At 40.2% G+C, this 24,502-nt stretch overlaps 1 pseudogene; it reads left to right on the top strand.

The window, feature by feature from the left end:
- Positions 1-23,466: 23,466 nt before the first annotated feature.
- Positions 23,467-24,138, top strand: LOC136877718 (dnaJ homolog subfamily B member 9 pseudogene; annotated as a pseudogene).
- The last annotated feature ends 364 nt before the right edge of the window (positions 24,139-24,502 follow it).

The raw sequence follows: 24,502 nt of genomic DNA, 5'->3' as shown, positions 1-24,502 counted from the left end.
TATCAGTGGGGATATGGAATTCCCTACTCAAGGAAATACAGGCAGACAGCCTTTTAAATAATTGGCGACAGCTGCATGCTAGGATTCGGATGCTGAAACTCATTAAATTAATCATGTTTACCGCTTGAGTACGATGCGTTAATATCGGGACAAGGAGACTAAATAGGACTTATTTGTACCTTTTATTTAGGGTTAGCAGATGGTTATGGGTGTAATCAAATGATTTTTGAAATGCAGGACAAAAGCAGGGCGTATTAAACCGTTAAACTACTTCAAATTCAAAATAAATGTTTTGCTGTAACATTCTACTTCCTCGATATTGCGACCCTTTTTGGGCTGTGTCCTGATTGCGGACAAGGCAAAAACCGTCCAGATTCCGAACAACTAAATATACCATGTCCAGATTGCGAACAAGAGATCAGTGTTGACGTGGGATACATAAAACAGATACAATTTTCAAAACAGTCTCATAGGAAATTTTTGTTCTAGTAGTAGTAACATTAACTGGTACATTGGGATGTTTTAGATAACCCAACAATATTTATAAAAATATTTTTCTTATTGAAAATATTTAATAATTTAGTTTGGGGTAATCTTATGATTTAGAATATCCTTTTTATTGTATAACATAACTAGAGGGGCATTTGTTTATGGTGGATTAGTGAAGGTTATATTATTAATAGATTATTATTATTATCTTTTTTTGCTAGTAGGTCTTTTGGTGACGATGGGATAGGAAAGGCCTAGGAGGTGGAAGGAAGCAGTCGTGGCCTTATATTAGGTACAGCTCCAGCATTTGCCTCGTGTGAAAATGGGAAACCACAGAAAATCATTTTCAGGGCTGCCGACAGCCGAACCCTTAAGCTGCCTGTTCATAGAATTCGGACGAAACGCTACTCGGGTGCTTCGACACCTCAACACGCGCACAGATATGAATATAGGTGTATTTGCTAAAATACGCTCCTTTTGTAGACCATTGGCAGCGTCTGTCTTCGGATCCCATGTAAAAATTCTTTGGTGATACATTTAGGGTTACCGAGCGAGTTGGCCGTGCGGTTAGAGGCGCGCAGCTGTGAGCTTACATCCGGGAGATAGTGGGTTCGAACCCCAGATTCAGCAGCCCTGAAGATGGTTTACCGTGATTTCTCAATTTCATACCAGGCAAATGCTGGGGCTGTACCTTAATTAAGGCCACGTCCGCTTCTTTACAACTCCTAGCCCTTTCCTATCCCATCGTCGCCATAAGACCTATCGGTGTCGGTACCACGTAAAGCTGATCCTAAAAGTAAAATAAGTATTTCTTTCTTTCCTTCCTTCTCTGTTTCTTAATCCGTTTACAATCCAGGGTTGTTTTTTCTCTCGGACTCAGCGAGGGATCCCACCTGTACAGTCTCAAGGGCAGTGTCCTGGAGCGTGAGACTTTGGGTCGGGGGATACAACTGCGGAGGATGACCAGTACCTCGCCTAGGTGGCCTCACCTCCTATGCTGAACAGTGGCTTGTGGGGGGGGGGGGGGGAGATTGCAAGGGGTAGGCAAGCAAGAGGGAAGGAGGCGGCCGTGGCCTTAAGTTAGGTACCATCGCGGCATTTGCCTGGAGGAGAAGTTGGAAACCACGGAAAACCACTTTGAGGGTGGTTGAGGAGGGAATCGAACCCCCCTCTACTCAGTTGACCTCCGGAGGCTGTGTGGACCCCGTTCCAGCCCTCGTACCAATTTTCAAATTTCGTGCCAGACCGGGGATTCGAACTCGGGCCTCCAGGGGTGGCAACTTATCACACTAACCACTACACCATAGAGGCGGACCATGTGGTGTTTATCCGACATAATTTTAAAAAATCAGCCATAGATGAGAGGTTTCTTTACCTTCTGGCAGAGTAACATGTAACGTCAGGATTACACTCAAGCAACCTAATTAGCATCAAATCAGAATGTCTGCGCATGATAGTTGAGACCGTACTACTACTGTTATTATTGTTATTATTATTATTATTATTTATTTATTTATTTATTTATTTATTTATTTATTTATTTATTTATTTATTTATTTATTTATTTATTTATTTATTTATTTATTTATTTATTTATTTATTTATTTATTTATTTATTTATTTATTTTCCTCAAATTGTAGGTACAATTGAGGGACGGTGAACTGCGAAAGGTCAAAGCCCCATATACACGAATGTGCCTCCATCCCCACTTAAAACTACAATATTAAAATATGCAATTATATTCTGCTTATATACAGTTACCGTATTTCCATAGACATATATTTACATAATATTCACAAGACGTGTTCAACAGTGTATTATTGTTCCAAAGCATACAGTTGTGAATATTTTGCATCAACAGGGGCTGCTTAACTGAGGCGGCAAAGGCGTGCTCCTTTCACGCAAAAGGACATGGTTCGATTCCCCGTCAGGAAGTCGAAAAATTTAGAGGCGAGATGTTCACTTCTGGAGAGGCACACTTTGCTGGGATTTACTCAGCTCACACTAAAATTGAGTACGAAGTAGATTCTTTGGGGACAACGGCTGCCGGGTATAGAGTTAACAATTTACTCCCTATTTTACGAATAGTAGAAGCCTTTATCTTCCACTACTCCAAGTCCTTCTTGGTCTGAACGGTGATAGATTTGCTTTGCAATATTTTTTATGATGAATGCCGCCCCCCCCCCCCCCAATGCATTTGGCACTTTCCCATTATACATTAAATAACGTATGGTAGATTGTACACGAAGGAGATGAATTAGTAATTTAGGACTTTGTATACTGACCCCAACTCTGTTCGCAATCAGGACGACACCCCTTTTTGAAGCAATTGTAGCTCATCTCCAACTTAGCAGTAAAATTACACTTCCTTCTCCCCATTATACAATAAGGGACACTTTTTCTTTCTTTTTTTTTTCAAGGTGCTTTACGTCGCACCGACATAGATAGGACTTAATGCTACGATGGGATAGGAAAGGCCTAGGAATGGGAAGGAAGCGGCCGTGGCCTTAATTAAGGTACAGCCTCAGCATTTGCCTGGTGTGAAAATGGGAAACCACGAAAAACCATATTCAGGGCTGCCGACAGTGAGGTTCGAACCCTCTATCTCCCGGATACAAGCTCACAGCTGCGTGCCCCTAACCGCACGGCGAACTTGCCAGGTGGAAGTGATTTTCAGATTTTTATTTTATTTTTATTTTGATAGAGCTATCCAAGACTCACGATTTGAAACCTTTTTGGGCCTTTTAGCTCTTTAACTTTCGGCAAAATTGAGTGAATTGCTGCATTTTACGTTTTTCGTAGTACTTTGTCCGCTAGGAAATGTTTTCAATATTAATAAGTAGTTAGTAAAATCAATCACATTATATTCGTGCGAATAGAACTACGGGGAGAGGTTGGGAGAATCCCTGAGTCTAGCCTAATTAGCAGTCTCCCTGCTGCATGGACGTTGGAAAACCCCAACAGGCTGCTGATAACTTTAAAGTGATCGCAGATGGGACACAACCAGTGGAAGCAACCCTAGACTCACCTAGGAGACCCATAATCACCAACCCACGCTCCCAAGATGAAAGCCCCTGGTTCCCCCTTTTAGTCGCATTTTACGACGAGCAAGGGATATCGTGGATAGCCTACATTCCACCGCCCCCTTCCCCCCCCCACACACACACACAGGCGGTGGGGCAAACCCTATGTGGAGGTATATATTCACTATTGCGTGTTTCTATGATGGTTGGTGGTGTGGTGTGTTATATATAAAAGAAAACTGTATTGGAAGAAACACAGAGGAACACAGTAATATTAATCAGACGCGGTTAAAAGTCCCGAACCTGCCAGGAATCCAACTCGGGACCCTCTGAACCGATGGGCTCGACCCTGCCATTCAGCTAAGGAGTCAAGCATGAAGAAGATGAAGGCGAAGAAGAAGGAGAATAGATTCGGTCTTACAGTGTACAGGAAATAGAGGAAAACTAATGCGACAATGATTAGTCTCAGTTTTTAATCATGTTTAGGTGATGGTGGTGGTGGTGGTGGTGGCGGTGGTGGCGGTGGTAGTGGTGAAAATGAGACTCCCTAGGACTCGAGTACTCTTATACCGTCGGGGTCGGAAGAGAACAAGAGTGTTGAACAAAGGAAGACGGACAGGAGAAGTCTAGCACAAGTAAGTGGAAGGAATGCCAGACGTCAGCTAAAGGCTCCGTGGTCGCCAACCCACACTCCAAAGTTCAGAGGCCCTGGGGCCCCTTTTGGTCGCCTCTTACGTCAGCAGGGGGTTCATGTTAAGGTAAGAAGTGTGGAACTAAACCAGCCCACAGTGTTATTGGTTCACGTCCCCAGGCGCGGCGCGTTCTATGTGTACAGAGGCTCTGTGAATCCACTAGAAATAAATAACTCTTAGTAAAATGGTGTATCAAGGACCTATTCCTTTAGCAAGGTCTAGCGATATGTTTGACATCAACACACGGTTGCTCTCCGGAACCAGCGAAGAAGTTCAATTTCTAGACTGACGGTGCGGGGCTGTGGCACGTAAGGAGGGTGCTCAGGGTGACGGGCTAGAGGAAGCAAGGAGGAGAGTATCAGTCCTGCTTAAGTACTTCGTAGTGTTCAACTATGAGGTGGATTGCCCCCCTCCAGGAGTAACTTTCTATTATGCGCCCTCCTCTTCCTCGTAGGTCAGCTTTTAGATCCAACTACGCTAGCGGCCCTTATTGTTGTAAATCAAGAACAATACCTGCAAATGTAGCTGCTAAGTTTCCTCCAAGGTAACCTGCCGTGAAAGGAAAGAGGAAAGTTGTGAGCAGGATTGTTCTCAAACACAAACAGATAAAAACAACGAAAACATATGTTACCGTTAAGAACCAGCTAAGACAAATCTGCGTATGTTCCAACCCGGTCGGAAGCCAGGAAAGAGACCGAGGTTCGGACCTCCGAGGGTGCTACCAACCTCCAGCCTGCATATTGTTGGTGGTGACTATTGTTTTAAGAGGAATTACAACTAGGCAACCGTCCTCTATATAATCAGAGAGAAAATAAAATGGAAGGGATCTAACACTTCGAAAAATAAAGATATCGGTCAAAGAAAGACAAAGGTCACGAAAGACTTGAAAATGAAAGACTTCCTAGGCCTCGAGTGCTCTAATACCGTCAGGGTCGGAAAAGAACAAGAGTTGACCAAGGGAGGTCCGAGAGGATAGATGAAAGTGAGGAGCCAGGCACAAATGAGTGGAAGCAATGCCAGAACTCACCTAAGTGAAAGAAGACAATCAATCAATCAATCAATCAATCAATCAATCAATCAATCAATCAATCAATCAATCAATCAATCAATCAATCAGCCCAAATTTAGGTCTGTCGCCGAGGTGGTGGCTTCAGTACAATGTACACAAATAATGTTTACCACCGCACACGTCTTAAAATTGCCTAGGCCTTCATCACTAATGAAGACAATACGGTACCATGGTTTCAGCCAACCTACAAGCATCAATAATATTCATACATATATCTTCATTGTAGACGGTTATACCCTTCATCGTGCAGTCTACAATCCTCTGTGAGTTAACTGTGTCTATTCAAAGCCCTCTTATCGCAAAAAGCTCTTTCAAAATCTGAAGATTGTAGTCGTATTTCCTCAGTAATATTTTAGGCACAGCCATCGCCATCTCGTGATTTTTGTAGTAACGATGATACGAAGGACCAGTGTTCATCTTCTGCCTCCTTCTCTACATCACCCGGCCGGTAGATGGAAAAACAAACAAACAAATAAAATGCTGGTGTTGATCCAGGTAGCCTGCTTTGGTTCAGAACAGTGTCCCCCTTCCCCTTATCACTGTAATATGGGTTCCCGATTATTTAAGAAATTATGTGATGTAGGTGAAAGAAGGTTCCGGGGTGAATGGGTCTAACAATAAATTCATGAAGTGATTTAAAACTTTAACAAAGGTTATATTTCTTTGTAATTTCAAAAATCAACAACAGAACTTTAACAACTTTTCACTTAGTGAGATAACAGTGACATATCAGGTACCATGACAAAGTTTAGACAAAGCAAGAAAACCCAAAATTTAGTGACTGGTAGTAATCAGGGCTTCCAGCCCCTCGCTTCACAATTATTGAGCACCCAGCTCAAGATTTACAAAGACACAAAATTATACAAGGGCAGAAATCCCTCAATACAATGGAGCACTAGCTCCGTAACTTACAAAATTAAGCCTCCTAGAGGCACTTTTACAACACTTGAAAAAGAGCTAACGTGCTCTCCGTTTTCCAAGTCTCTCCAAGGCGATATCAGAAAATACAATCACTTGCCATCAAGGCACAACTTACAATTTGAAACAGAGTTATCTAGTACCCAACCTATTGGGCCGTAGCGGAAAAGAACAGGTTACGTAAATGGCCCGGAACACAAATGAATCAATCAATCAATCATTAATGATCTGCATTTAGGGCAGTCGCCCAGGTGGCAGATTACCTAAAAGGAGGCGAATGCTTCCGCTCCTAGATATGAACATTTAAACCTAAAGGGCACTAGGCCGATGAAACAAGAGCTATTCCCAAACTATGGAGGTGACTCGTATAAGAAAAAATTAGACATTATGAAAAGGAAGAAAACCAGTTACAAAACGTAGTCACCTCAAACCAATATGAAGGGGGAGCTCGAGAGGGTATATCACACTCTATCCCCGATTCACAGTTAAAGATTTAAGAAGTTATTACATAAGCCGGCAGAAGCTACATTTACAGAAAAGTAGGTTACATCGTCAAAGTTTCGGACCTATCCCTCGGGTTAAACTGCGGAGCAAGCAAGAAATAAAGATGTTAAACGGCCATTACCTTGCTGAAGAACTGCTGCCTGATGAAAGAGGCGCCTCCCGCCTCCTGCTTCACACACACACTTAGTTAGATGTTGATCAAATGGCCAAGAGACGTGAAAATCCGCAGTTTATAAACCCTCTGAGAAAGCTGGAGACCTTTCATGAATAATCAAGCCACACCCTCTCAATTTTATTGGACGATTCAAAATTTACACTCAAAGTCGAAGAAGAAATCCAGGATTAGTTGGAAATTAATTACAAAAATTAGGGATTGGCTGGATTCAAAACTGGCGGAAAGAAAAGATAAATATTGCCAACCCAAAAATAAATGAACATCAATTAATAAAAAAACTTATGAATACAAAATTTCTTCAAAACGTTCTTTCAACTCGCACCAGGGTGCATGATTATAGTTTTCTAGCAGTGACCTCTATGAGAGAATGTCCAAACTTCTTGATGAACGGAAAACAAAAACAAGTTGAAATTCACACAGTACTGGAAACTTCACAATAACAAAATTACAGTAGTGACATCTTCTGAGTAAAGGTTTAAATAGGGCTAGTTCCAAGTTCAGTGTTTCTCCTGTAGAGGAGTCTTTTTGGGCGCAAGATTTAAATGTGCGGCTTAGAGGTGTACCTCCCGGTACAATAATAATAATAATAATAATAATAATAATAATAATAATAATAATAATAATAATAATAATAATAATAATAATAATAATAATAATAATAATAATATGTGTCCAACGCTTGTCCCGTTTCTCTACGGGGTCGGGTGTGAAGTGAGATGAAACTTCATAGCGAATTTTACGATCGGATGTCCTTCCTGACGTCAAATTTATCAGATGAGTTCATGAGGTGAAATGAATGACATGGTATAATAATAGTACGGAGAGAGAGGGTGAACTCCAGTACCGGCACATAGCTTACTCGTGTCCAATAGCACAAAGCGGTCTACTACCGGCTCAACGTCTCCATCCGACGGACCAATCACCATCTACAGCGTCATATAACCTTACTCCAAATGCACACTGCGGAGAGGTTTGGAAATTAATCCAGGCTTTTGGCATGCAATCAAATGATTCAGATAGTATACCACCACCTCTCCTACCCTGCCGGCCAAAATTCTGATGGTGAAAATGTTTTCGACGTACGAGACTCGAACCGGTTAACCAGGGTGTTAGACCATTCACGATCATGGTCACCAGGCGGGTTTACCTTAAAATCCTCTGACCACTGAGGATGTGCTGAGGACTGATGATGAGGCATGACGCATGATGACTCAGCCATGATGCTTGTACAAGTAATAGATAATATGATGATTTTCCGTTGTCTTCCATATAGCAGTTGTATTACTATTTCGTTATGCGAATCACTCTCTTGTCTTGAGCCCCTTTAGCGTGCTAGGTCCCCTCGGCCAGAAGCCAGCATTGATGAAATTGCTGCCTCCATCAAGATGGTTTCCAGTGGGTTTTAAACCACTACGGTCTATTCCAGCGTTTTTCAACTGGTGGTATGCATACCACCAATGGTATTCGAGGTGTTGTCCAATGGTACGCAATGGGGTGGCTGGGTAAAATTTTATAATAGAATAACATCTTTAAATGGACCTCGAAATGGTACTTTTTTTAAAAAATAATAAATAACTTTTGCATCACCTCTGATATTTAAAAGTAAATCTTCTTAAGTTTGCTGCCTACTGGAAGGTTAACAAATTGCATTGAAAAATATAGTTTTCTAAATATCCCTTTTGTAGCCTCCGTGGCTCAGACGGCAGCGCGTCGGCCTCTCCCCGCTGGGTTCCGTGGTTCAAATCCCTGTCATTCCTGTGAGATTTGTGTTGGACAAAGCGTAGGCGGGATAGGTTTTTCTCCGTGTACTCCGGTTTTCCCTGTCATCTTTCATTCCAGCAACACTCTCCACTATCATTTCGTTTCATCTGTCAGTCATTAATCATTGTCCCGGAGGAGTGCGACAGGCTTCGGCAGCCGGCACAGTTCCCATCCTCACCGCAAGGTGGGGCTTCATTCATTCCATCCCTGACCCAGTCATTGACTGGAAAACAGGTTGTAGGTTTTCATTTTCATAAATATCCCTTTCCTGAATTTTGCATTAAAGTACGATGTACCTACACCGAGTTCACCGAGAATGGTGGTGGAGATTATTGTTTTAAGAGGAAGTACAACTAGGCAGCCATCCTTTATGTAACACTAATCTGAGAGAAAAAATGGAAGGGATCCGACCTTTCGAAAATGAAGATATCGGCCAAAGAAAGATAAGGACCTCGAAAGGCGTGTAAATGAGAGACTCCCTAGTCCTCGTGTACTCTAATAAAGTAGGAGTCGGAAAAGAATAACAGTTGACCAACGGAGGTCAGATAGGAGAGATGAAAGTGAGGTGCCTGACACAAGTAAGTGAAAGCAATGCCAGGACTCAGCTGAGGGCCCCGTCGTCGTCAACCCACGCTCCCAAGTTAAGAGCCCTGGGGCCCCATTTAGTCGCCTCTTACGACAAGCAGGGGATATCGTGGGTGTTATTCTACTGCCCCCACCCACAGGGGAGTTTTAAGAGGAAGTACAACTAGACACCCATCATCTATATAACACTAATCAAAGAGAAAGAATTGAAGGGATTCCTCACCTCATAAATGAAGGTATAGGCCAAAAAGTAAGACAAGGGCCACGAAGGGCGTGAAAATGGAAGACTCTGATGTTAATGGTGGTGGTGGTGGTGGTGGTGGTGATTATTGTTTTAAGAGGAAGTACAACCAGGCAACCATCCTGAATAGGCCTATTCACTAATTAAAGAGAAAATATGGAAGGGATCCGACATTTCGAAAAATGAAGGTATCGGACAAAGAAACACAAAGTCTACGAAGGGCGTGTAATTGAAAGACTCCCTAGACCTCGAGTGCTCTAATACTGTCGGGGTAGGAAAAGAACTAGAGTTGACCAAGGGAGGTCGGATAGGATAGATTAAAGTGAGGAGCCTGGCACAAGCAAGTGGAAGCAATGCCAGGACTCAACTAAGGCCCCCGTGGTTGCCAACCCACGCTCCAAAGTTCAGAGCCCCTGAGGCCCCTAGTAGTCGCCTCTTACGACAAGCAGGGGATACCGCGGATGTTATTCTACTGCCACCACCCACAGGGAGATGAGTTCACCGAGAGGGCAATCTATTTATTGGTGGCCTTTTCGACGACAATAATTTTAAATGGACAAGGATTTTGAAGACTTGTTTTCACCAAAGACGAAATACCATAACGATCTGTGTGTGTAGATCGACCTATGGATAATGCTAAATAAAATTCAGTCTTATATAAACGAGTGTCAGCGACGCAAGCTCAAGTATTTCATTAGCATTAAACTCGTTATATCTATTCTATTCACTTTTCTAAATTGCAATACATTAAATAATATTAGGCGTACTAATTACCAAATAATTAACGAAGAATGTATTACTTTTTCATTACTGTTTTTAGAACGTAGATATTGATAATAGCCTAGTTAAACTTTGGTTCAGGGCAGGTTTCACAAGGGTCTTACTTCAAACAAAATACTAGTCTACTCCTATACCGTAGCAGAAATATCATCACAGAATGAAAATGAAAACCTACAACCTGTTTTCCAGTCATTGACCGGGTCAGGGATGTAATGAATGAAGCAGATATAGGCTGTTAGTACGATGGGGTCGCCACTCCCAAAGTGTTTTTTATTAATGAATGACAGATGCTATGAAATGAGAATGGAGAGTGTTGCTGGAATGAAAGATGACAGGGAAAACCGGAGTACCCGGAGAAAAACCTGTCCCGCCTCCGCTTTGTCCAGCACAAATCTCACGTGGTGTGACCGGGATATGAACTACGGTATCCAGCGGTGAGAGGCCGACGCGCTGCCGTCTGAGCCACGGAGGCTCTCTATCATCACAGAATAAACATACAAAATTATGAATGGTCACATGCAAGAGCGTACAATTCATACATGAATTTAAAGAACACAGAAAGCAACGGGTTATGGAAACAGTATCGGGATTTAATGCAAACACTCCTCTAGTCTTACAACTTATCATATGAAGTTTTCCCACGCTATAGTATATAGTAACTTGAATAGCTGATAGATCTAATAATAATGTTATTTGACTTACGTCCCACTAACTACTTTTACGGTTTTCGGAGACGCCGAGGTGCCGGAATTTAGTCCCGCAGGAGTTCTTTTACGTGCCAGTAAGTCTACCGACACGAGGCTGACGTAATTGAGCACCTTCAAATACCACCGGACTGAGCCAGGCTCGAACCTGCCAAGGTGGGGTCAGAAGACTAGCGCCTCAACCGTCTGAGCCACTCAGCCCGGCGCTGATAGATCTGATAGCAAGAAAAGTGTGTCAAGGATTTAGTTTGTATAATGTCCATCAGGTGATCCTGCATTAAAAATGAATGAATTATTGTGAATTTGGCAGGCTTTAAGTAAATGCACATTTATCTCAAATTTATCTTTAATCTTTAGAAATAAGTGCGCGGTTTTCCTTCGCATAGAAAATCAAATTATAATTATTTTATTCTGATTCTTTGTGTAGAGCGTATTTACCACATTATGTCAGCTGACTTTACTCGAAGCAGGGGTGGAAGAGGTTTTCTTTATTTAAAGTAAGTATTGCAGCGCAACTAATAATTACTATCTTAATCTCGCTCATATTATTTATTCATATAGAACTATTTCCCAAAGACATTGGTTGCCACAAGTCGAACTATATCAAGTATTTCCTCTTTTTAATTTTTTCAACTTCTAGTGCCTCTGTAATACGAAAATATCATATTCGGCTCACGAAAATTATATCTTTATTTTATACCGCTAACATATGTCTTTGAGGAAGATAAATTTAATTTGAGAAGCCGAGTAAAGCTAGTTTTAACAGTTTTCATGGAAACGTCATACGAAGAATGAATTTCTTTTATGACAATGAAACGACTTAAACATGTAAATAAAACATTTTACCATCCGGCTATAATCACTCCTTTTGAGAGGGAGATTTACTTATTCCAATTATCAACGTACCTAGGGATTAAGTTCGCACGTCATTGTTTTATTAATATATTTACAGTGTGTTTATACTTAGACGGTTGAGACACTGGCCTTCTGACCCCAACTTGGTAAGTTAGATCCTGGCTCAGCCCGATGGTATCTGAAGGTGATCAAATACGTCACCTTCGTGTCGGTAGATTTGCTGACACGTAAAAGAACTCCTTCAGGACTAAATTTCGGCACCTCGGTGTCCCCTAAAACCGTAAAAGTAGTTAGTGGGACGTAAAGCAAATAACATTAATAATATATTTCAACATTTAAGACAGAAGACGTCATTGCCAATAAATATAAGATTTCATAATCACCAACAAAATAATTCGTTTCTGACAATAACCTCAACAAGTGCACATATTAAATACTGTACAAGTAGCCACTGATCAACGTACAAAAAATAAACTAACAAGGAAAACAAACACGTAAATTCATAAAACAGCAACAACTAACTCAGCTAACACAGTACCACACCGAATATCACAAATGTGACTGAGAACAAGTCAACCCATGTGGCAATAGCTTCCTTAGATGTAGCATCGCTGTTATCGTTGCCATGGCAACAGACCAGCGTTAGTCAACATTTTCTAGATGGTAGCGCTAAACGCCAGACTCCAACTCTCGCGGGCCTTACTATAAAAAGCTTATCGATCCAAAATGTGAGAAATTGTTCGCTACATTAAGGTTCATACTGTATGTTATACTCCTGTAATATTTTTGTCTTTTATAATTTAATAGAGCACACCATTTGTGTATATAAAGCAATTACATGTCATTTAAGCATAAGTCTACTATAGGCCTATTTCTCTTAGAGCATTCCACAACATGGTAACGAGGACAAGTCAAATTACACAGTGCACACACACAACTATCGTCAGGTTCATGGAAGATCCTGGTTTTGCAGAGTTTATAGTGGTATCCATGAATTGCCATAGAATTGTTAAAATGTCGGAGATCCTGGTTTGTATTGGTCCAAGTTCTATTCGTCATTGCTTCAGTCGAATAGAGTTCAGGACAAATATCATTCCTTTTCGCCACTCTTTCATCCAAGAGTTTCTTCCATTGGTCTGTATAAGGTAGAGCAAGCTTGAATCTCAAATCTTCAATTAAAAATGGCTCCTTTGCAAGTTCATAAACCAGTCTTGATCTAGTAAATCTGGACACACAGCGGGTTGTCTTTAAGAATCGGGCTTTGACTTTTTCTAGAGTGTGTAGGTCATTCTTTGTTAGCTTCTCCCAAATGATTTCCAGTCCATATGTTAAAATATGGATTATTTTTGCGTCAAACAAGGTCATGGCCGTCTTAAGAGATAATCTATTTAAATTCTTGATGTCAAAATATTTTTGTCTTTTAATATATTGTAATACTAGCAAGGTATACGTGCTCGCTACGGCTTTAAAATGAAAGGTATTATACAAACCGAGCGGGCAAAATACATTCTCATTTCGTACGTCAAACGGTTTTTGGGGAATGATTATTTATTTTATAATCCACCACTCACTGAACCTCGTACGGAAGAAACTGAATGTTTTAAACCGTATCTGATTTAACATCCTGGACGTAAAAGCGACCAACCTGTGTAACCTACGTCGAACAGTAATGGAGGAAGTTCATAAAATAAAAAATAAAAAGTTATGTTCATGTCTGAAACGGTTTTGGAAGAATGGATATTGTGTTTTTGAGAGTCAACTACCATCTAAACCTTTTAGTGGAGAAATGAGATGAAATGAAATGAAATGAAATGAAATGTCGTATGGCTTTTAGTGCCGGGATATCCCAGGACGGGTTAGGCTTGCCAGGTGCAGGTCTTTCTATTTGACTCCCGTTGGCGACCTGCGCGTCGTAATAAGGATGAAATGATGATGAAGACAACACAAACACCCAGCCCCCGTGCCATTGGAATTAACCAATTAAGGTTAAAATCCCCGACCCGGCCGGGAATCGAACCCGGGACCCTCTGAACCGAAGGCCAGTACGCTGACCGTTCAGTCAACGAGTCGGACAGTGGAGAAATGTTTTTAAGTATACGGTATTTTACAACTAGGGCATAAAATAAGACCCTTCTCGTAAAATTTTTACTCGAAAACGGTTTTGGAGGGATGAATAATGTAGTTTACGGAGCTAACCTCATTTGACACTTCAGCGCTGGAATGTTTAAAAAAATTCCTATTTTTCACCTAGGATTTAAAATATATACCGCTATTTGGAATTTTGTCTTAGTACGTTAAACCGTTTCGGAGGAAGGAATTAGTATATGTGTTTTCGGATCTTAACCCCCATTTAACTCTCTGAGGGGTTAAATTTGTCTCAAACCTTCTGTTGTTTAACACCTAGGATATAATTTGACACTTTTGCTTCGTAATTCAAACGGTTTCATACAAACATGTATTTTTGTCATCATTCCTCATCCCCCGGTCAAAACCCATTAGCGATATATTGTTTTAAGTCCAGTTCTTATTTGTATCTTCATAACAAGAATTCAACTCCTTTTAGACACCCCTTAAGTTGACTCCCTCTCCCCCGCCCCCCCCCCAACAAAAAATGGGTAATTATTTTTAAAGGAGATTCCAAATACCTACTTTCACGTCCGTAATATCCTTCGTTTTTGTGATATAAATATCCTCATACAAAGAATTAAACTTATTTTTCAATTCATTTACCCACCCTTACTTCGATTTTCCGAAAACAAAAGAATGTGTGACTTTTACGAAAACAAACAAATATGTGTTACTTTTATTTTTTTTAACCAAACCAAACCAAACTCCATGGCACTAAAGCCCTTGAAGGGCCTTGGCCTACCAAGCGACCGCTGCTCAGCCCGAAGGCCTGCAGATTACGAGGTGTCATGTGGTCAGCATAACGAATATTCTCGGACGTTATTCTTGGCTTTCTAGACCTGGTTTATTTTTAGAAGAGAGGAAAAATACCAATTTTCACGTCTGTAACGTGTCAAGTTTTGATATATACTGTATATATGCTCATTTTAAAAATGTATCCCCTTTAACACTTCCTCTTAAGTGGATTTTCAGAAAAAATTATGCGTGCTCCTTTACTTTTACAGGAGATTCCGAATACCAGTTTTCACGTCTGTAACATGTTATTTTTTGAGATATACTCATTTTAAGAAATTTTTCAACGCCTGCTCACCACACCTTAAGTAGATTTTCCAAAAACAAAAAATATGTTTTCTTTGTTTTAAAAGGAGATTAGAAATGCCAAATTTCATGACTGTAATATCTTCAGTTTTTGAGACTAAGTATCCACATAAAAGGTAATCAGCCACTTTTCATCTTTTTTCGCCCCCCGTTAACAGGATCTTCCGAAAACAAAAAATACGCGTTTCTTAATTTTAAAGGAGATTCCAAATACCAATTTTCATGTCTTTAAACTGTTCAGATACACTCACTTTAAAAATCCACTCCCTTTTTCACCCCCTTAGTGATGGAATATCCGTAAATGTCCCCTTGGTGAGCACATACATTGTAATACGAATGTATCCCCAAAATTTAATTTCTTTATGTCCAGTAGTTTTGGCTCGGCGATGATGAATCTGTCAGTGAGGACAAGTTTTTTTATATATAGGCTAGATTTATGCATATGCGTTGCGGATTGTGTATCGTGTGCTAAAGTATTTCAATTAATCGATTCTTCTTCCGCCACTTTTCACACACCTGTGGGGTTGCGGAGGAGAACTGCGTCGCACATGTAGATTTCGCTCTGTTTTATGGACGGATGCCCTTCCTGACGCCCACCTTATATGGAAGGATGTAATCACTATTGCGTGTTTCTGTGGTGGTTGGTAGTGTAGTGTGTTTTCTGAATTTGAAGAGGAAAGTATTGAAACAAACACAAACACCCAGTCCCCGGGCATTAATCAACACGATTAAAATCCCCGACCAGGTCGAGAATCGAACCCTGGACCCTCTGAACCGAAAGCCTCAACGCTGACCATTCAGCCAATGAGTCAGACATTTCAATCAATCGATTATTATCGATAAATTAGTGTGATCTCGGACGGTTTTTCGTTTGTTGACATTCTATATCTTTCATGTTTATGAATGTGTTAATAAATTCCATCGTTATTTTAGTATTTTCCAAAACTTGGCGACCGTGACAGGACTGTAAACTGGTTTTCTTTGGTATTTGCTTTACGTCGCACCGACACAGATAGGTCTTATGGCGACGATGGGACAAGAAATGCCTAGGAATGGGAAGGAAGAGGCCGTGGCCTTAAGTAAGGTACAGCCCAAGCATGTGCTTGGTGTGAAAATGGGAAACCACCGAAAACCATCTTCAGGGCTGCCGACAGTGGGATTCGAACCCACTATCTCCCGGATGCGAGCTTACAGCTGCACGCCCCTAACCGCACGGTCAACTCGCCCGGTAGGATTGTAAACATGACGAAGAGATCAAGATGCATGATACGCCGATCGTTCACCAGAATATACAATGAAATGGACATGTTACTTAAAGTCACGGGAAAAGAATATTGAAAGGTATCAGTAGGTCTACACACATGGTTCTTTTAGAGAAAAGGTGTTGAGTGTTGACAGGTAAGAATTCACTCATTTATGATAACATGATCAAGAATACCGAGGTTAGTGATGATGAAATAGTTAAAGAGACCAAAGGTGTTGATGATTACACTTTTAAATACCGATATTACAAAACTAAATCTGTTGTAACCAAACTGTTATCTGAAGATAGTCGAAAATCAGTAGCAACAGCTTCAGAAGTCTAGTTCATCACAAGTAGTCAAACTTTCATATAAACTGCCTACGTAAGGACGTTTCCAGGCGAACTTAGAGACTGGTTACCATTCTAGTTACAATTTAAGAAAACTGATCAGGATTCACTTCTATATCCTAGTGACAAATTTCGATATCTCAGACAAGCTAACATTTCTGGATCCAGAGCCAGGGAATTAATCAAGAACTTTCTGTTTCTGGGGGAACATTGCAAAGCTATGTCGAGCCTTAAAGCACGTTACGCGAAAGATGACTTGCTGGTGGAAGTTTACACTAGGAAGCTTTAAGCTTGATTTTACAAAATACTGTGAGTCCTAATAAGATAAGTTTATCAACTCTGTACGACAAGTTTCAGAGTCATATAGTGCGTCATATTGGTGTGACAATAGATAAGTGTAATTCAATGCTTTTGGCATTGGTGGAGTCATGTATGCTAGAGGAGATCATACGAATTTCGGAGAGAACTTGTGCTTTCACTTTGGTTGACAATTCTTCCATCGATAGAAGCTGGTAAGACAGATGCTACTGGTTTGATTTCAAGTTCTAAAAATCGTCTGGGAAGCTTGATGCAATTTCTTAGGTCTGGAATAGAAAAGGAACAAAAAATATAGTTAGCCAATATTAGGTTTTGGTATGTTGTCTCCTGATATTTTCAGGGTATCTGTTAATAAAGGGGATAGGGTATTGAGTAATAATAATAGTGAGAATGAAGACATACCTAAAACTGCTGGACTTATTACTCCATCCAGTAGCGAAACTGCAGGATGTATAAAGGGCGATCAAAGCGTTTACGTTTGACGGCCGCACAGTCCTGAATCGGGATGCCAATCAGGCAAAATCGCCGAGAGCACCAGATTGAAGATCCCCGTGTTGTAAAACACCGTGTCCTGCTGCGTGAAGAAGTCTGTAACCGCCTACTGTACATCCTCTCCGACAGGAAGCGTCGACCCTTCAAGGCATTTTTGAGGCGATTGAAGGCGAGATAATCGGCATGAGGAGATATTAGGACTGTAGGACGGATGCTCGAGTGTCTCCCACTTGAGTTGGCGTACCTTCTTCTTGACGACCTTTGCGGTATGGGGATGGGTGTCTTGTGTCGAACGCGACCCGCACGGAACTTGGTGCATCATTCTACAACGGTGGTTTTCAACAGACATGCTGCCACGTACACAGTCTTCACTCTCCGACGGATGTCCACCGGTGTTTGTCCTTCGGCATCCAGGAACAGAATAACAGCACGTTGGTCCTGTTTGGACGCATTTGGTAATAACGTCGTCATAGTTCAAAGTGGCCGCATTTAACGCACGCACCTCGGCACGACACGACTGCCATACTTTGCCTACACCTCCGTGCTTATACACCCGCACGGAGTCGCGCTACGTTGCATATTCGCTGCAGAAACGCCCTCAAACGGAAACTTTGTGATCACGCCTTATATATTTTGCTTTTAGAACCACAAATCCGAAGATCTTGTCGTCTTGCAGTTGATAAAAAGAAAGGTACCGTTTCCCATGCTTTAAATGTGGAACTGCTGTCAAGAAATGCCGAAAAGGGCCAAGATGCGTGATTATGGCACAGGACATTTTGTGATTATGTGTGACAAGTCACCGCAAACACAAGGAGGCTCAGGAATAACAAACGCAAAACCGGACGAAGATGGAAGCGTGACATCTTCTTCCCCACTGGTTGATAAAACTTTACCTAATTTGACAAAGTACTGTAATGTGACGTACTGGTGCAAACTCTATTCGTCAGAGTGAAAGAACATGGGGAGCACTGATTGAGCCTTCACATTCAAGACACTCGACACTTCGAAACAGGCATTCCTTGATGGATAACGTCAAATCTACAATCATCATGTACTTAATAAAATTAACAGTATCATCCTTTGTTACTACGTTAAGTGGATCCAGGAGTTTGTTCTAAGGTCATCAAAAGTAGATCAAATCTTGTTCGCAGGACTTGGCAAAATTCAGCTCGTCTCCCTAGAATGCCACTTTCTGCTGGAAAGAGATATTTCCTAACCACAAATCTTGGTTCGATACGTTAAACGGTTTGGCCTTTGGCTTAATTTTCCCGGTGTATATTCCTTATATAGAGATCTATAGAACTTTGCACTTCAATAACGCGGTTGAAATAGTACTTCTTATGCTCTAGACACAATGTAAACAAACATAACCATGTGCGAACCACACATCACTTCAGATCACCACAAATCCCACCATTTCAAGACCGACTCCAATCCTCAGACCGTAATATTAAAAGAACATGGCGGCCGAAGTAGCCGGATTGCTGGTATTGGCTAACACGAAAATATCACGTACATATTATATAAACAACGGTAATTTAACACGATAAATGTAACATCATAGGTAAAATCACCTTTACACGGTATGAAAACGCTTCGCCAACAAGTTCGCACCACATATAATCAACTAGAATCACATATATTCTACTAGAAAAGAGACCAACAAGCTGATTATTTAGAAATTTCAATTCGTCAAATAACGTTTCCTCTTATATTTCACTTCGCTGAATAGATAAAATACGTTACAAAACTGTTAAAATTATATTTCTAACGTCATTTTGAATGTTTAAAAAGAAATTAAGGTGCGAAACTCCTCGATTTATTCGCTCTCATGAGACCAATGAAACATAATGTGTTGCCTTAGTTTTTAAGTGGTGGACAATTTCTTGAATTCAGCACCCAATGATTGGGAAGTACACCCGAAATAATAATGTTATTGGCTTTACGTCCCACTAACTACATTTTTACGGTTTTCGGAGACGTCGAAGTGCCGGAATTTAGTCCTGCAGTAGTCCTTTTACGTGCCAGTAAATCTACCGACACGAGGCTGACGTATTTGAGCACCTTCAAATACCACCGGACTGAGCCAGGATCGAACCTGCCAACTTGGGGTCAGAAGGCCAGGGCCTTAACCGTCTGAGTCACTCAGTCCAAGTACACCCGAAATGATTATGTTAACCCAATGAACGGCCCTGGTAATGTTAACATAATATTGACATATGGCATAACAGCACTTCACATAATGATAGTAACCTTAGTAATGAAACGTTCAGACACTAAAGATATGATAGGACATGGGTGCAAAAACTCTTTTGACTAAACATTGATATTTAACCACATGGGCGAGCTTCAATTCGGCGCAGTCTACTTGATAACAGATAACCACAGTATGAATCGGAAGGTGTTGGTAGTGTAAAACCCTACGTTACAAACTCAGCTAATCCCTCTAAGTCGCTATTTCTTCTGTGTAACAGTATACAGAATTCTCCATCTGTCACACTTATACCTCCTAAGAAAATCAAAAATAGGATGTAGGAAAATCAGAAGGAGGGAGATATTAACCCAACGGTTATAGAGATAATGCATGTTTGTACAATGATAATAAGGGTTATAGCAAGAGGGTGATTGGCTTGTATAAAAATTATACTATTGAGAAGATTAACCACTCCAAGATCCAGCCAAAATTTCCGCAGGCAAAGCACAGATTATTGAAAAATACACTTGCATCTAAATCACTTGACGCTTTGAAGCACATAGAGACTTATGGAATATCACAATATCAATTATATTCTATCTAATTTAATATTTTTCGAGGAACACGAATAGTTTGGAAGTAGAGAAATGGCTTCCCTAACCTCAGACTTATTCTCAAAATGATGTATGCACGCTACAGTTTTGTCATGGACTTCAAAATAATCACGATGTATATTCCTAATCCATTTATCTCTTAATTTTCTATTCCGTAGCAAATTTAAGAATAGTTGTATGAGAGGCATTTCCATAGTTAAACTAAAACCTGGTCCACCTAGTGCACTCATGTTCTTTAATGGGTAAAAACGCGATCAAAACAAGCATATTCTCACATTACTGCGTATAATTACAGATCGTGTGTGTCCACTGACTCATATAAATACACTCGCACACTTATGTTCTACATGGAAACTAACAGTTATCGTCAACTTTCATAAAATTACACAGAGTACATACGATAACAACAAACCAAAACAAACCCATATTTCCAACAATTCCGGCTACTCGATTCGCCATCTTTGAACGAGAGGTTTTTTTTACATTATAAAACCGAAGAAACTACGCGGAGTATAGAAATAGGGAGTTTTGGTGGCAAAATACATTACAGTGTAAACACATAAGTGTTTAAATGTGTCATTAGTCGCTATAGTTAGTGAGTGTGTGAAATCCAGTTTAAGAATAGTCGGATAGAGAATTTATGAGCTAATTTGATGTCATTCGTTAGGTATATTTTGTAGACGCCATCTTATCAAAGAAACAAAATATCCGAGAACGTCGTTAGTAAGTACCAAAGACATTAAAAATATATCTTTAATGTCGTTGGTAAATACACGTGAATCCCGCGGCTTTGTGATATACGCATCTCATCAAGGAGTAAAGGTGAAATAAATCCGCAAACATGAACAAAACAAAAGAATACGGATCGTCGTGCGACAAGGAAAAATACCGGATAAATGGAGGATATCTACGTTGAAGGTATTATACAAAGGAAAAGGGGATTCCAGGGACCCGAACTCCTACAGAGGGATAGCTCTGGAATGTTCTCCACTGAAAATTCTGACAGGCCTCCTGGACAAAAGAGGTAGCAAAATGACATCTCACGCAATCCCTGAACAACACTCCATGGTTAAATGGTTAGCGTGCTGGCCTTTGGTCACAGGGGTCCCGGGTTCGCTTTCCGGTAGGGTCGGGAATTTTAACCTTAATTGGTTAATTTCGCTGGCACGGGGGCTGGGTGTATGTGTCGTCTTCATCATCATTTCATCCTCATCCCGACGCGCAGGTCACCTACGGGTGTCAAATCAAAAACCTGCATCTGGCGAGCCGAACATGTCCTCGGACACTCCCGGCACTAAAAGCCATACGCCATTTCATTTTTTCCTGAACAACAATTTGGTTTCACCAAACAGAAATCCACAATCCAAGCAGTAAGTGGCTTGCAGAAAGACATAGAAACAGCGTTGGAACTACCAAGAGGAAAACTTCATGCAATATTTATAGACTTCACAAAAGCATTTGACTTGTTAAATAGAAAACTTATAATGGAGAAATTAGAAAGAATAGTTGGAAAGAACCAAGTAACAAGATTGATACAAAATATCCTGTCAAACAATCAAATAGTAATAGACAATAGAGTATCCACAACAGACCCTATGAATCAAACAAATGGAGTTATACAAGGCGATCCCTTGAGTCCTCTACTTTTCATAATAGCCACCACAGAAGTACCTAGAGAAATAGACACAGAAAATGTGAAAATCTACGCTTACGCAGACGACATGGTCATTGTATCACAAAACTTGGAAAACATTCGAACAGCCTTCAGCAAACTTACAACATGGGCAGAAAAGAGTGAGCTTACTATAAATAGTAGCAAAACGGTTAAAATGACATTCAGAAGAGGAGGCAGACTATCAGCAAATGACGTCATCATGTATATGAATATTCGATGAAGAACGTACCGCATTTCAAATACTTAGGAATCACACTTCAGACGAGTGGAGATGTCTATGACCTTCACATAAAAGAACTAACCATCGCAGCAAAGACGGCAATTAATAGCATAAAGAACCTAAGACAACTATCCTTGCCCACAGCTACCACACTGTTTCGCTTAAAAATTGCTCCCATCATAACATATGGACTGGAAACCATCTGGACACACCTAAAGAAGAAAAATTTCGAAGACATAGAAAAGGTCAAAGCCAACTTCCTTAAAAGAGCACTATATCTGTCAAAGTACACATTATCCCGACTTACATATGTACTGGCAAGAGAGCTTCTACCAGCTACCAAAGCCTACTTGGATGTACTGCAGGAACTCAATAAGAAGAGACAAGAGATATGGCCAGCGTTTTATTCAACGGATGCGATGATATATAGGGAATGGACACAAGCCAGATATGATCTACGTCATGTATTGACAAGATATGCCGTACACGGTTTCCATGATCGGATATGCCTAACAGATAAATTCCATGACCCGGACGGTAACTGCAAGTGTAAATTATGCGGAGCCTACTGTCACTGATATCATCTGATATTGTGCAACAAAAGACAAAACTCTTTGACAAGTTTCTGTGAGAACTAAATCAAAATTGTTCGAAATTTATCATATTATTATTAAGGTCTGAGGATTGGAGTCGGTCTTGACCATTTCCCCGCCAATCGATAGTAGCAAAAAGTTGGAAGTATTGTAGTCGGTCTTGGTTATACTGGTTATATTGTGGTAAGAAAACAGAGCCTTATCTATTTCACGGAACAACTGTATTACTCGATAATTAAGCAGTCATGGGATGCATATCGAGCAGGCGGTGATAATTGCTATGGAAGTATTGCAACGGAGTCTCAGATATTCTAATCTTTATGACTAAGATCTGTGGTTATAAATGAACTACTCTTTCCAATAGAATCTACGTTACGCTTGATATTGTAGGTTATTTTCTGTTTATTCTACGAAACTTTGGCTCTTCCTTTGAAGTGTGTATGTAAATTAACAGTAACTGAGGCCAGGTAATACAATTAAAAGTTACTTTATTTGTAAAAGGAACAATATATGGAAAAATAGGCATACACACATGTCTCTCAAATGATATTATTATATGTTTCGGCGTTCAAAATACTTTGTTTACGTTAAAGTGTTGCTGCATTTATCGTCAGTGCAATTTATTGTGACAAAAGCTTGATCAGTCCGATGTTCTAAATGAAATGTCAAAAATGATTTGATTCATCGAGGGGTATGTTCACTGATAGATACTTTCAGTTTCGTGTGATATCTGATTTGATACCAACAATGCAAAAAGAAACTTCTGCTTTATTCTTTTTATTTTTACTGATTTTCGAGAACTGTAGTGCCGGAACATCAGGAGAAAGAGATTACTATGAATTACTTGGAGTAGAAAAAAATTCAGGTGATAAAGAAATAAAGAGAGCATTTAGGAAGCTTGCTATGAAGTATCATCCAGATAAAAATAAAGAAGAAGGTGCTCAAGAAAAGTTCCTAGAGGTTGCTCAAGCTTATGAAGTATTGTCAAATCCAGAGAAACGACAGAAGTATGACCGTTTTGGAAGTGCTGCCTTTGAATCAAGCGGTGGACCAGATGGAGGAAATAGTCACTCGTTTTCTTTTAACTTCGAAGACATTTTCAGAAATTTTGATAGAGTTATACGAAAAAATCCTTTCCATTCCTCGCGTTTCCAAGGACACGATGGTGGGCCAGAACATAACTTTTTCGATTTTGAAGATTTATTCCATGAGGATGATGATGATGAAGAAGGTGAACCATTTTTCAATGACAAATTTGAACCTTTTTCTTTCGGCGGTGTGAATCACGGTGGAAAACAATTTAAACTTCGTCAGCAGTATTCGCAGTCTGAGCATACTTATTCGTCTGGAGGTCGCTCCTGCAGAACTGTCACCCAGCGAATTGGAAATATGGTTACATCATATACGCAGTGTTCATAACCAAAATTATATCCCTCATCTCAAGTGTTTACATATCTAATACCGTAATATAATAGTGCTTGGGAATTAAACTGTAACTATGAATATGACCTATTATAAATTACGTAATTAAGCAATTTAATGATTTTTGAATTCTTATTAGTGTTAGAAACTACCGTGTTTTCTCAAATCTTTCGGTATGCCAAAGGAGAAAAACGAGAAAAGTCAGATTAATATGTTTTAAATATTCGTATTTATTTTACATGTAATTAACCAAAGCTTACGTTTGTGCATTTTTAAATTAGCAACACAAAATATTACATTTTTCTGCTCAAAAAGTTCCTGTCACGTTAACAGAGATAGGCAACAGAAAGAAATGTTGTGT

Source organism: Anabrus simplex, chromosome 7, assembly GCF_040414725.1.
Source record: "Anabrus simplex isolate iqAnaSimp1 chromosome 7, ASM4041472v1, whole genome shotgun sequence".
Taxonomy (NCBI): domain Eukaryota; kingdom Metazoa; phylum Arthropoda; class Insecta; order Orthoptera; family Tettigoniidae; genus Anabrus; species Anabrus simplex.
This window is presented reverse-complemented; position numbering and strand designations above follow the sequence as displayed.